The sequence below is a fragment of the Vombatus ursinus genome, unplaced genomic scaffold (genome assembly GCF_900497805.2).
Source record: "Vombatus ursinus unplaced genomic scaffold, bare-nosed wombat genome assembly UNPS02000577.1, whole genome shotgun sequence".
NCBI lineage: Eukaryota > Metazoa > Chordata > Mammalia > Diprotodontia > Vombatidae > Vombatus > Vombatus ursinus.
Window position 1 is genome coordinate 29,198,806 of NW_020940355.1, and position 9,996 is coordinate 29,208,801.

The 9,996-nt window shown below is 34.8% G+C and overlaps 1 protein-coding gene and 1 pseudogene across 1 annotated transcript in view; one reads left to right on the plus strand and one right to left on the minus strand.

Moving 5' to 3' along the window:
• The window catches only part of CNBD1 (cyclic nucleotide binding domain containing 1), a 519,625-nt gene that overhangs the window by 308,238 nt on the left and 201,391 nt on the right, over nt 1-9,996 (plus strand). The gene's annotated exons all lie outside the window — the stretch shown is intronic.
• LOC114050515 lies at nt 4,371-5,823 on the minus strand (annotated as a pseudogene).

Here is a 9,996-nt window from a genome sequence, read left to right on the forward strand (position 1 = left end):
TATTGCAGATTTGTGAATAACTTCTAAAATTCTATCAGCTAAATAAAAAATTGTTACTGCTACGTTTTCTTCATCAAAGAATCCTGAGAATAAAATTAATGAAAAGTGACACTATTGTGAAAAGAAGCACAGAATAAATTGACATCCTTTATTTAATTAATGGATTCTCCTCCCTATTCACTTACCCTGCCTGCCTACCCAGCCTAGATCCCACCTGACATGAAGTGGGACACATTGCCCCTTCTTCCTTTTACAATCTTCAAATACTTTACTCCACACTATACCATGCTATTTGCTGTCCCTTGCGTAGGGCACTTCATCTCCCAGCTCCCTGCCTCATACTGTGGTTTACACTACAATTGCAACTTTCCTCTCCCAATTCATGGACTTTGTTTCCTAAAGAGAATCTAGCCAGGATGGGAAAAGTGTCTTACTATCTCTCCTGATCAATACATATCTAGGGGTAAGGAACCTACAGCCTCGAGGCCACATGTGGCCTTCTAGGTCCTTGTGTATGGCCTATTGATTGAATACAGGTTTAACGGAACAAATCCTTTTATGAAGGGGTTTTGTTCTGTGAAGTTTGGATTCAGCCAAAGGGCCATACTTGAGGACCTAGAGGGTCACATATGACCTTGAGGCCACAGATTCCCCACCCCTGAATTCTAGTCCCATAGCTATTGCCATCTGACTTGCCAATGCCACTTAAGAAACCCTGAACTTTGCCATTTTCCTAGAGAAACAACCTTAGTATCTGTATCTTGACATCTTCCCTTCTGGATATGTTGCCTCACCTATTTAGAATGTGAGTTCAGGAAGAGGAGGGACTGTCTTTTTAGATTTGGATCCCCAGTGCTTGGCATATAGGGAATAGGGTGGGACCTTTGATTTCACTGATATAGGGAACTCCCAGTGAGGAAACTCCCCCTAATAGATTAACTTATTTTCTGCAACTTGTATGTGTGTGGTTTGTCCTTTGTTCTTGAAGAGGAACGTGACATCAGGGAGATGATGCCGTGAATTGCAATTGATTTTGATTTGAGTGAGGGAGGGATGTGCAAAGTCACCAGCCTCACTTTCTCCTCCAGAGCCATCTGGGTCCAGTGGCCAGATATTGATCAGGATGACTGAAGAAACTGCTTCGAGCACCCAGAGGTTAAGTGATTTGTCTAAGATTGCCCAGCTAGTATATTGAACCCTATATAGTATATCTTCTTTGCTTCCAAGATGGCTCATTAATCACTATACCAACCTGCCATTCTTGACATTGTTTAACAATTATTTTTTATTCATTTATCCTTGTGGAGTAGATAGATTTTTTGCAAGCTTCTGCTTTCTGTGAGAATGATGGCTACATTATATAACAGAGAAATGAAATGTCATGAGTATATCTCAAATTCATTAAACTGGATTGAGGTAATTGTAGTACTAGTCAGAATGGTGAGACTAGATATTCTAACTTCTGCTGTATTGTTTAGCTTTAGAATACTGAATGCTTGATAGCATCCCCAAATCTTCCTCCTTATAAAAAACAAAAACAAAAACAATTTCAGGTAGGCAGCGAGGTGGTGCAGTGAATAGAGCTCTGGCCTTGGAGTCAGGAGGAGCTGAGTTCAAATCCCAGCTTCAGACACTTAACACTTACTAGCTATGTGACTCTGGGCAAATCACTTAACCCCAATTGCCTCACCAAAAAGCAAAAAAAAAAAAAAATCAATTTTTCTGTTCTTGGTGAACTGTGTGAATGTCAGTTTCTGTTGGAAATTTACTTCAGATTCTATCCCTATTTAAAGACAGGCAGACATAAACTAAAGTGCAGAGGCTACTTCTAAATTATACTGTTCTATGCCTACTATTAATCAATTGTTCAACTAACAACAGTTCAAAATGGATACGTGACCTACATATAAAGAGAGATATTACAAGAAAGTTTGAAGAACATGGAACATATTACTTATTAGACTTATGGATAGGCAAACAATTTATGAATAAGTAAGATACAGAGCACAGTACGGTGTAAAATGGATAATTTCTGTTACATTAAATTAAAAAAGTTTTATACAAATAAATGGAGCCAAAATCAGAAGGAAAGCCAAAAATTAGAGAAAAATTATAGACCTTTTCTCAGATAAAGGTCTCATATTTCAAATACATAAAGAACTTTTTTGATAAATGGCCAAAATATATAAACAGGCAGTTCCTAGATGAAGTAATCAAAATAATTTATAGTCACATAAAAAAGTTTTCTAAATCATTATTGATTAGAAAAATGCAAATCAAAACAACCTTGAGATATATTTTTATATCTATCAGATTGGCTAAAATGATTGGAGGGGAAAGCAACAAATATTGGAGGGGATGTGGAAAAATTAGGACATTAATTCATTGTTGGTGGAATTGTGAACTGATTCAACCATTTTGGAAAGCAATCTGGACTTATGCCCAAAGAGTTATTAAACTGCCTATAGTTTTTGACTTAGCAATAACACTACTAGGTTTATTTCCAAAGATGTTTAGGGAAAAAGAAAAAGAACCTATATCTTCTAAAATGTTACAGCAGCTCTCTTTGTGGTGGCAGAGAACTGGAAATTGTAAGGGTGCCTGTCAGTGGGGGAATGGTTGAACAAGTTGTGGTATACGATTGTGATGGAATACTACTGTACTGTAAGAAATGATGGACTTGATGATCTTAGAAAAACATGGATACACTTGCATGAAATTACAAAGAATGAAATGAGCAGAACCAAGAGAACGTTGTATATAGTAGCAGCAATGTTGTTTTGAGAACAACTTTGAGTGTGTTATTTTGACTTTCATAAATACCCAAATTAATGAAAAAGAATATATTAAAGAAGACGCTATCTGCATCCAGAGGAAGAACTACTAAATAGAAGTATGTATAAAATGACTTTACATACATACACACATACATGCATACACACATACATATATATATATATATATGTACATGCATACATATTTGTGTCTAATGGTAGCCATCTCTAGGTTAGGGATGAAGGGAGAGAAGGAAAAGAAGGAAAAAAAGTAAAAAAAGAGAAACTTATATAATAAATTTATTATATATTTAAAAGGAATAGCAAGTTGTACATAATGGATTTGCAGTTTCATGTATAATCATCTTTTTTTAATCATACTATGTTCCTGTTTTATTCTGTAAATTAAAAATAAAATAAATGAAAAGTTTTAAAAGTTTACATTAAACAAGTAAGCAAAAAAAATTGTCCTATATATCTGTGTTCCCGTTTAAACTTCTTTTTTTCCTGTGCATGTATTCCTCTTTTTTTTTCTTTTTGCAAATATATCAATTTATTTGTCAAGAGTTAAGTGTCAGTTTTATTAATGATATTCAAATATGAAAAAGAATAATATTAACCAAAAACTATGACTGTTAACTAATGGTTAGAAATCATGTCGTTTTTCTAAGGTACTTTGAATTCAAACATTCAATGTAGGTAGAGAGGACAGAGATACTTAAAATTTGTAATAATACATCTTTAATAGTAAGATATTTGTGATTATAGTCTGAGCATTAATTTCTATTTCTATGGACTTACCACTTCTTTTTTCTCCCTAACATACCAGATAGGGTTTTAAAGTACTCAATTCATTAGGTGGTAAGAATCAATGAAATATAAGCAAATACCCTAAAAATGCCCAGGGCAGCAATCACTAGAAAAGAGGCTGCCAAACTTAGGCATTTTTTGCTCATGTACTTTCATTCATCAGTATGGCAAGTCAAGATAGAAAAGCTTACAATCATATTCCATAATTGGACAATGCAGATATAAAATGTCTTCACCAATCAGCTAATACCTAGGAAGTGGTTAAACAGTCTCAGGTATTCCTTTAAAGCTCTAAAAATTAAATCATGTTTAGTATGTTAAAATAATCAAAATGATTGTTTTTTTTAAAGAATGATTCTTGTACATGTTCATGTGAATATAAGTGTAATACAGCCTTTGTACTGAGATGGAATGCTGAATTTTAACGGTATTAAGTCTTATCTTTGGGACAATGCATTTGCAAAGGGTCAATAATTTGGCAATACAAAGAGACAGCTTAAGTGCATTTCAAAGTAGCAGCAATAAAGACTAATGTTATCAGTAACTTATGGCATATGTATTGGCCGTCTATTTCAAAATATCTTTATGCAATTGCTAGTTGCTATGGTCATCTAACGTGTGCTTAGTTAAAAAAGTTACAGTGCAAAAACAACGACAAAACACTACATAATAAGAAGAGAAAATCAAAGTATACTTCTAAACATGTTTGCTTATGTGATCATCTTTGCTATATAAATCTGGAACTTCTGTATTATATAAAGCTGGAGTTCTTACATTCCTTTTTTTTTATTTCACACTGGTACCAGATGCATTTAAAGGCTGATTTTGGAGTAGCTCAGATGCAGCTTTCTTCTTTCTTTCTTTCTTTCTTTCTTTCTTTCTTTCTTTCTTTCTTTCTTTCTTTCTTTCTTTCTTTCTTTCTTTCTTTCTTTCTTTCTTTCTCTCTCTCTCCTTCTTTCTTTCTCTTTTTTTTTTAGCAAAAACACTTATTTCTTCTTCCAAATGGCTTCTCTTTTCTTCAAGTTTCATTCTTTCTTCCTGATGAACAAAGTCTTTTAAGATGTTCAAATTTGTCCAGCAGCAGCTCTCTTTCAGCTTCTTTTAAGATTGCTTCTTTCTCCTTCACTAGCTGTACCAACATCTGTTTCATCTTCTCTTCTTTTCTTTGACGTTGACCATAAAATTTGTGTCTTTTGATTTCATAGGCCTCCTGAAGATTGACTGGTTTGTTCTCTGGGCTTACATCTTTAAAACCCATTTCCTCCAGTTTGCATTGCCTATAAAGTTCATAATGTCTGCTTTGGGTTAGTTTTCTCAGGTCCTCTATACTTGTGCAAATAAACATTTCACGGAGCTTTGCAAAGTCACAGTGATTTTTATTTTCCACTTGAATGATGCCCCATGGGTACTGATGAGCTTTCACCATCTTATTTCCAATTTTGACCTCTTCCATACTACCCACAACAGCAAATGGCAAATATCCATTCATTGTAGAGTTAATTTGAGAAGTAGTTTCATCATTTCTTGGAAACTGGTAAAGCTAAACTCCGTTGCTGACCAATTCACTCATCAGTTTGATCTTAAACTTCTGTAATTTGGTTTTAGAAATTATATCTGCTTTGGCAATCACAGGGATGATATTTACCTTACTATCAAGGCTCTTCATGGTTCACAAATCAACTGTCTTCAAGGAATGTCCTATAGGTGAAATAAAGTAAGGGCAGGCATGGATATGAGAATCAAGGTACTTAAAGAGAGACCTTTTTATCCTCAATTCTTCTTGGAGATAGGCCTCAAATTGAGCATCTATGTAATCAGCTATCAGCTGTTAGTTCTATTCTTTATTTATCTGGCCACCAAATCCCACACTATTGACAATGGTTAGTTTTAACCAAACACTGCTTTCTTGGAGTTCATATGTCTGTGCTTTAAGTCTTATATTTGGGTGAAATTGTGAAGATTCAAGATCATCAAATTTCGTGTTAAACAATGTGTCAATCAGAGTTGATTTTCCAATTTCAGTTTCCCCCCCACAAAGAATGTTGAAGCAAAACCCTTGTGGAATGGACCTGTTGACTAACTGATCAGGCAAACTTTCAAAACTAACATGGCCAGTAATATTTAAACAATGAGGACTATCATCTAATTTTTCTTCTTTGCCTGGTTGTGAGGTGGAACATATTTTCATCACCCCAAGAGACTGACAGACCATGTGCCATGCCACATCAGAGGAAGTCATGGTCTCTGGGGATGTCCTGCATCTGACCTGGATCTGGGATCCGTGATAAGAGAAAGCCAGAGCTGCAATTTCTGTGCCCTCCAACCTCCAAGGGTGCAGGGGAAGCCCCAGAGCAGAGTAAGGAGGAGGAGATGAAATGGGAGGAACCGAAGTCTTCCCAACTACATCCTAAGGGCTCCCAGTGGCTAGAATTTAACTGGTGGTACCCTGTGCCTATATTTCTGTAAGCACATATACACACACTTGTGTTATATGACTTTATATCCCCTGCTAAACTTGGTTTTGTTTTCTTCTTTATATTTAATATATTATTTTCAACAGAAATGAACCATTATTATTTAAAAGGTAAAGTACTAGAATCTGGAAATATAAAAAGCGTGTATGTGTGTTTATTGAAAAAAAAAACAAAACAAAACCAAGAAGTTCAGAAGAGGCTATAAAATTGTATAATACACGCAGCACACACACAAATACATATGATGTTTTATTTATTCACAATTTTTTGCTCCTTTTTTGTATCTTTCATACTTCTCTTAAATTTACCTATTCATCTTCCCAACCCCAAACAGAAATTTTTCCTTGTGAGAAATAAGATTTACCATGTAAACAAATCAGCCCATTGACTATGTCTAAAAATACATCTTATTGGGACTTTAGTCCATTGTCTCTCTTCCAAGAAGTGGCAGACATGCTTTATCATCAGTCTTTTGAAGTCATAATGGGTCACTGCATCAATTAGAGTTCTGAAGTCTTTCAATGTTGTTTTTCTTTACATTATTGTGGTCATTTAAGTTGTTCTGGTTCTGCTCATTTTATTCAGTATCAGCTCATGTAAATCCTGATAAGTTTCACTGAAACCTTCATATTTATCATTTTTTTTACAGAATAATAATTTTGTTCAATTCCCCAATTGATGGTTACCAAGTTTGTTTCTAATCTTTTACTATAACAACAACAAAAATGCTTCTATAAATATTTTATACAGATGAGACCTTTTCCACTCTCTTTGACCACTTTGTGCACATGTCTAGGAAGGAAATTTATGGGTTAAAAGGTATTTACAGTTTATTGACTATAGTTAACATGGAATATAGTTCTAAATTGTTTTGCAGAATGGTGAAATCAACTCACAGTTTCAGAAAAAAGTGTTTTGTATGACTGTTCTCCTGATAAAACATTTTCAGGTTTTATCTTTGGTCATCTTTGTACAAAGGTATGAAGTGAAAGCTAATTATCTTAATTTGAGATAAAAGATATATGGGTGATCTTGCAATTATCCACAAATGTTTAATTTCCATAGTCACAAAATTCTCAAATTATTTTATTTGAACATAATCATTTATCAATCCATCTTTCCCTATACTTTATGACCTTTAACCTAGTACTTAATTTTTAAAATGGCCTCTATTCTTTCCAACCCTCAATTATTTCCTATTACATTACTCTTAAACTAGCTATACTCTTCTTTCCATTATCTCCACTCCTCAATTTTTTAATGTCTTCTTTGATTTTTAAAATTTCTATTTTTGTATTTGTTAGGGTTTTTTGATTTGTTTATCTAGATTTTCTTTTTGTTTGTTTTTTATTTGCATGACCTATTCATTGATCATTTCACAGAGACATAGGACTGTTTTGATTATATCCCAGAAGTTTTACTCTATTTTCCTCATTTTCTCGGAAAAAATTATCTTTTTTTTTGTTATTTTGCCCATGCATTTTTTGGATGATATTATTTGGTGAAAATCATCTAGCATGGTTTAAGTCTCCATACCTTTCTGGTCATCATTTTTTGGACATTCTTCTTTGGACACACTCTTCAACTGTGGTTGCCAAAAGTGATACAGTTCTCCAAATGTGTTCTGTTCAAGATGGAGTCTGGCAGAACTAAAAACTTCCTTGTTCTGGACATTGCTTCTATTAATGCAGTTCAAGATCATATTCACCTAAGTGGCTGATACTTCATCCAAATAACTCATCTTGAGTTCGCCATCCTCTAAAACTCAAAGGTCTTTTTCATATGAATTATTGTTTAGCTATATCTCTTCCTTGCTCTCCCTTTGTATATAATTTTCTTGTTTCTTAAATGTAAGATTTTGTTATCGTTCTTATTACATAATAATCATTTATACTCATATACATAATATAATCATTCATATTGCTAGATTTAGCCCATATTTCATGAAATAAACTGTTAGGAGTAATGATCCTACCAATGATTTTTTACAAATTTTAAGCTTTTGTTAAAGTGAACTAGTGTTATTTTTTGGCATCTTTCAAGAATTTTTAGATTGCATTTGTGTCAAAGAAGATATAAACAAAATTGCTTCAGTAAGGAGTTGAAATAGGGAAAGGAAGAGAGTATGGCTGGTATGGGGGGGATAGAGTGAATTGAGGATTGGGGGGAATAGAGGCCATTTTAAAAATGAAGTACAAGGTTAGGGATCATAAGTTATAGGGATAGATGGATGGATAAAAGATTATGGATGTTCTACCATCTAACACAATGGATGTCTCTCCTAGTTAAACACTTCTTCCTCTTTTGTATAGTCTATTAATTACGGCCCTATCTACCCCACACAGTGGTAATGTCTCCTTTTCAATCTTTTGTTTTCCCAACCTGAGTGAAAACCTTTTAGCATTTTGCGGCATTGTGATATATAGTGGAGGATTTGCCAGGAGACCCTTAATCAATTGAGTCTCCTAATCCACTTGATGAAATGATAGGGTTTCAGATTTTAATCAGTCACATACAGAATTTGTAAGGGAGTGTAGTTAAAAAAACCCCCACAAAACTCTGCAGCTGGACAAAGTAAATTCTCTGCTACTCTGAAGCCATTAAAGAAGTGGAGAACTCTTTTTGCACATGATTTCCCCAGTCAGCACCCTGAGAAAGCAGTTCACTTTTTCTGTGATGAGTAGTTTCCTTAAGCTGCAGAACTGAGAGCCCCTTATACCTGTTCTGGGACTTAAAGGAGTTTATTTCTCTCAAGGCCGTTCAGCTTTTCCCCAGTTACCTCCTGTATTAGTTAGAGATTCTGCTGGTCCAGTAAGTTCCTGGAAAGCCATTACTCTTCTAACAACAAAGAGTATGCCAAACTTGCCATTCACCTTCTTGTTTCTCCTCAAATCAGGGGAAGGTGGTAAAGTCCAATGCGTATAACCCCCCTGAGAAATTTCCCCTCTCTCAGACTGTAGATGGCACAATCCTCCCTTTCTCAAGTCAATTAGGGCTCAGAAAGGCAAGGCCTTCCTTCTAATCATCATGATTCAAAAACAAAAACAAAATAAACAGAAAACAAAACAACAAAACAAAAGCAAAAACAAACAAACAAGCAACAAAAACCATCTGCATATCCTGTTTCTAGCTTTGATCAACTCCTCTCAGGTCTTTTATTCTTTCTACTATAAGCATCCCATAGAGTCAACTCCTGTGCCTTCTGGCCGTGACTATTAATATTCTTCACTTCTTCTCCTCTATTCATCTGGTTATCCTCTAACCTTCCCCTTTTGGCTTCTTTTGCCTCAAATCAGAACCTCTTAGAAAGCAGTGTTGTTGTTTTAGTCGTTTCAGTAGTGTGACTCTTTGTGACCCCATTTGGGGTTTTCTTCACAAAGGTAATGGAATGGTTTGCCATTTCCTTCTTCAGCTCATTTTACAGATGAGGAAACTGAGGCAAACAGGGTTAAGTGACTTGCCCAGGATCACACAGCTAAAGTGTCTGAGGCCAGATTTGAACTCAGGAAGATGAGTCCACCTGACTCCAGGCCTGGCATTCTATCTATTGTGCCACTTAGCTTCCTCTCCTAAGCAGAGACCTATCCCTAAAATGACATGAAAGTAAAAAATTCTGCCTCTCTTTGGTATGATCCCAGTCATCCTTCTTATAATCTTCCCATATTCTCCAAAATATTATTTAATTTAAAGTTTATTAGATATGTCCTTCAAAATTCTGAAAATAGTCATGTGAAAATGAATTGATTTTCCACAACACTGTGCTGTCATTCATTTTTTCAGTCAGCCTGTTTTCAAACAAGACCTCAGTGCATTTATCTAAGGAACTAAGGTCTTTCTCAGATCTTCAGAACAGTCTGTAGCTCTTTTCAGTATTTATTTGACAGACTATATTTCTTCTTCTTCTTCTTCTTCTTCTTCTTCTTCTTCTTCTTCTTCTT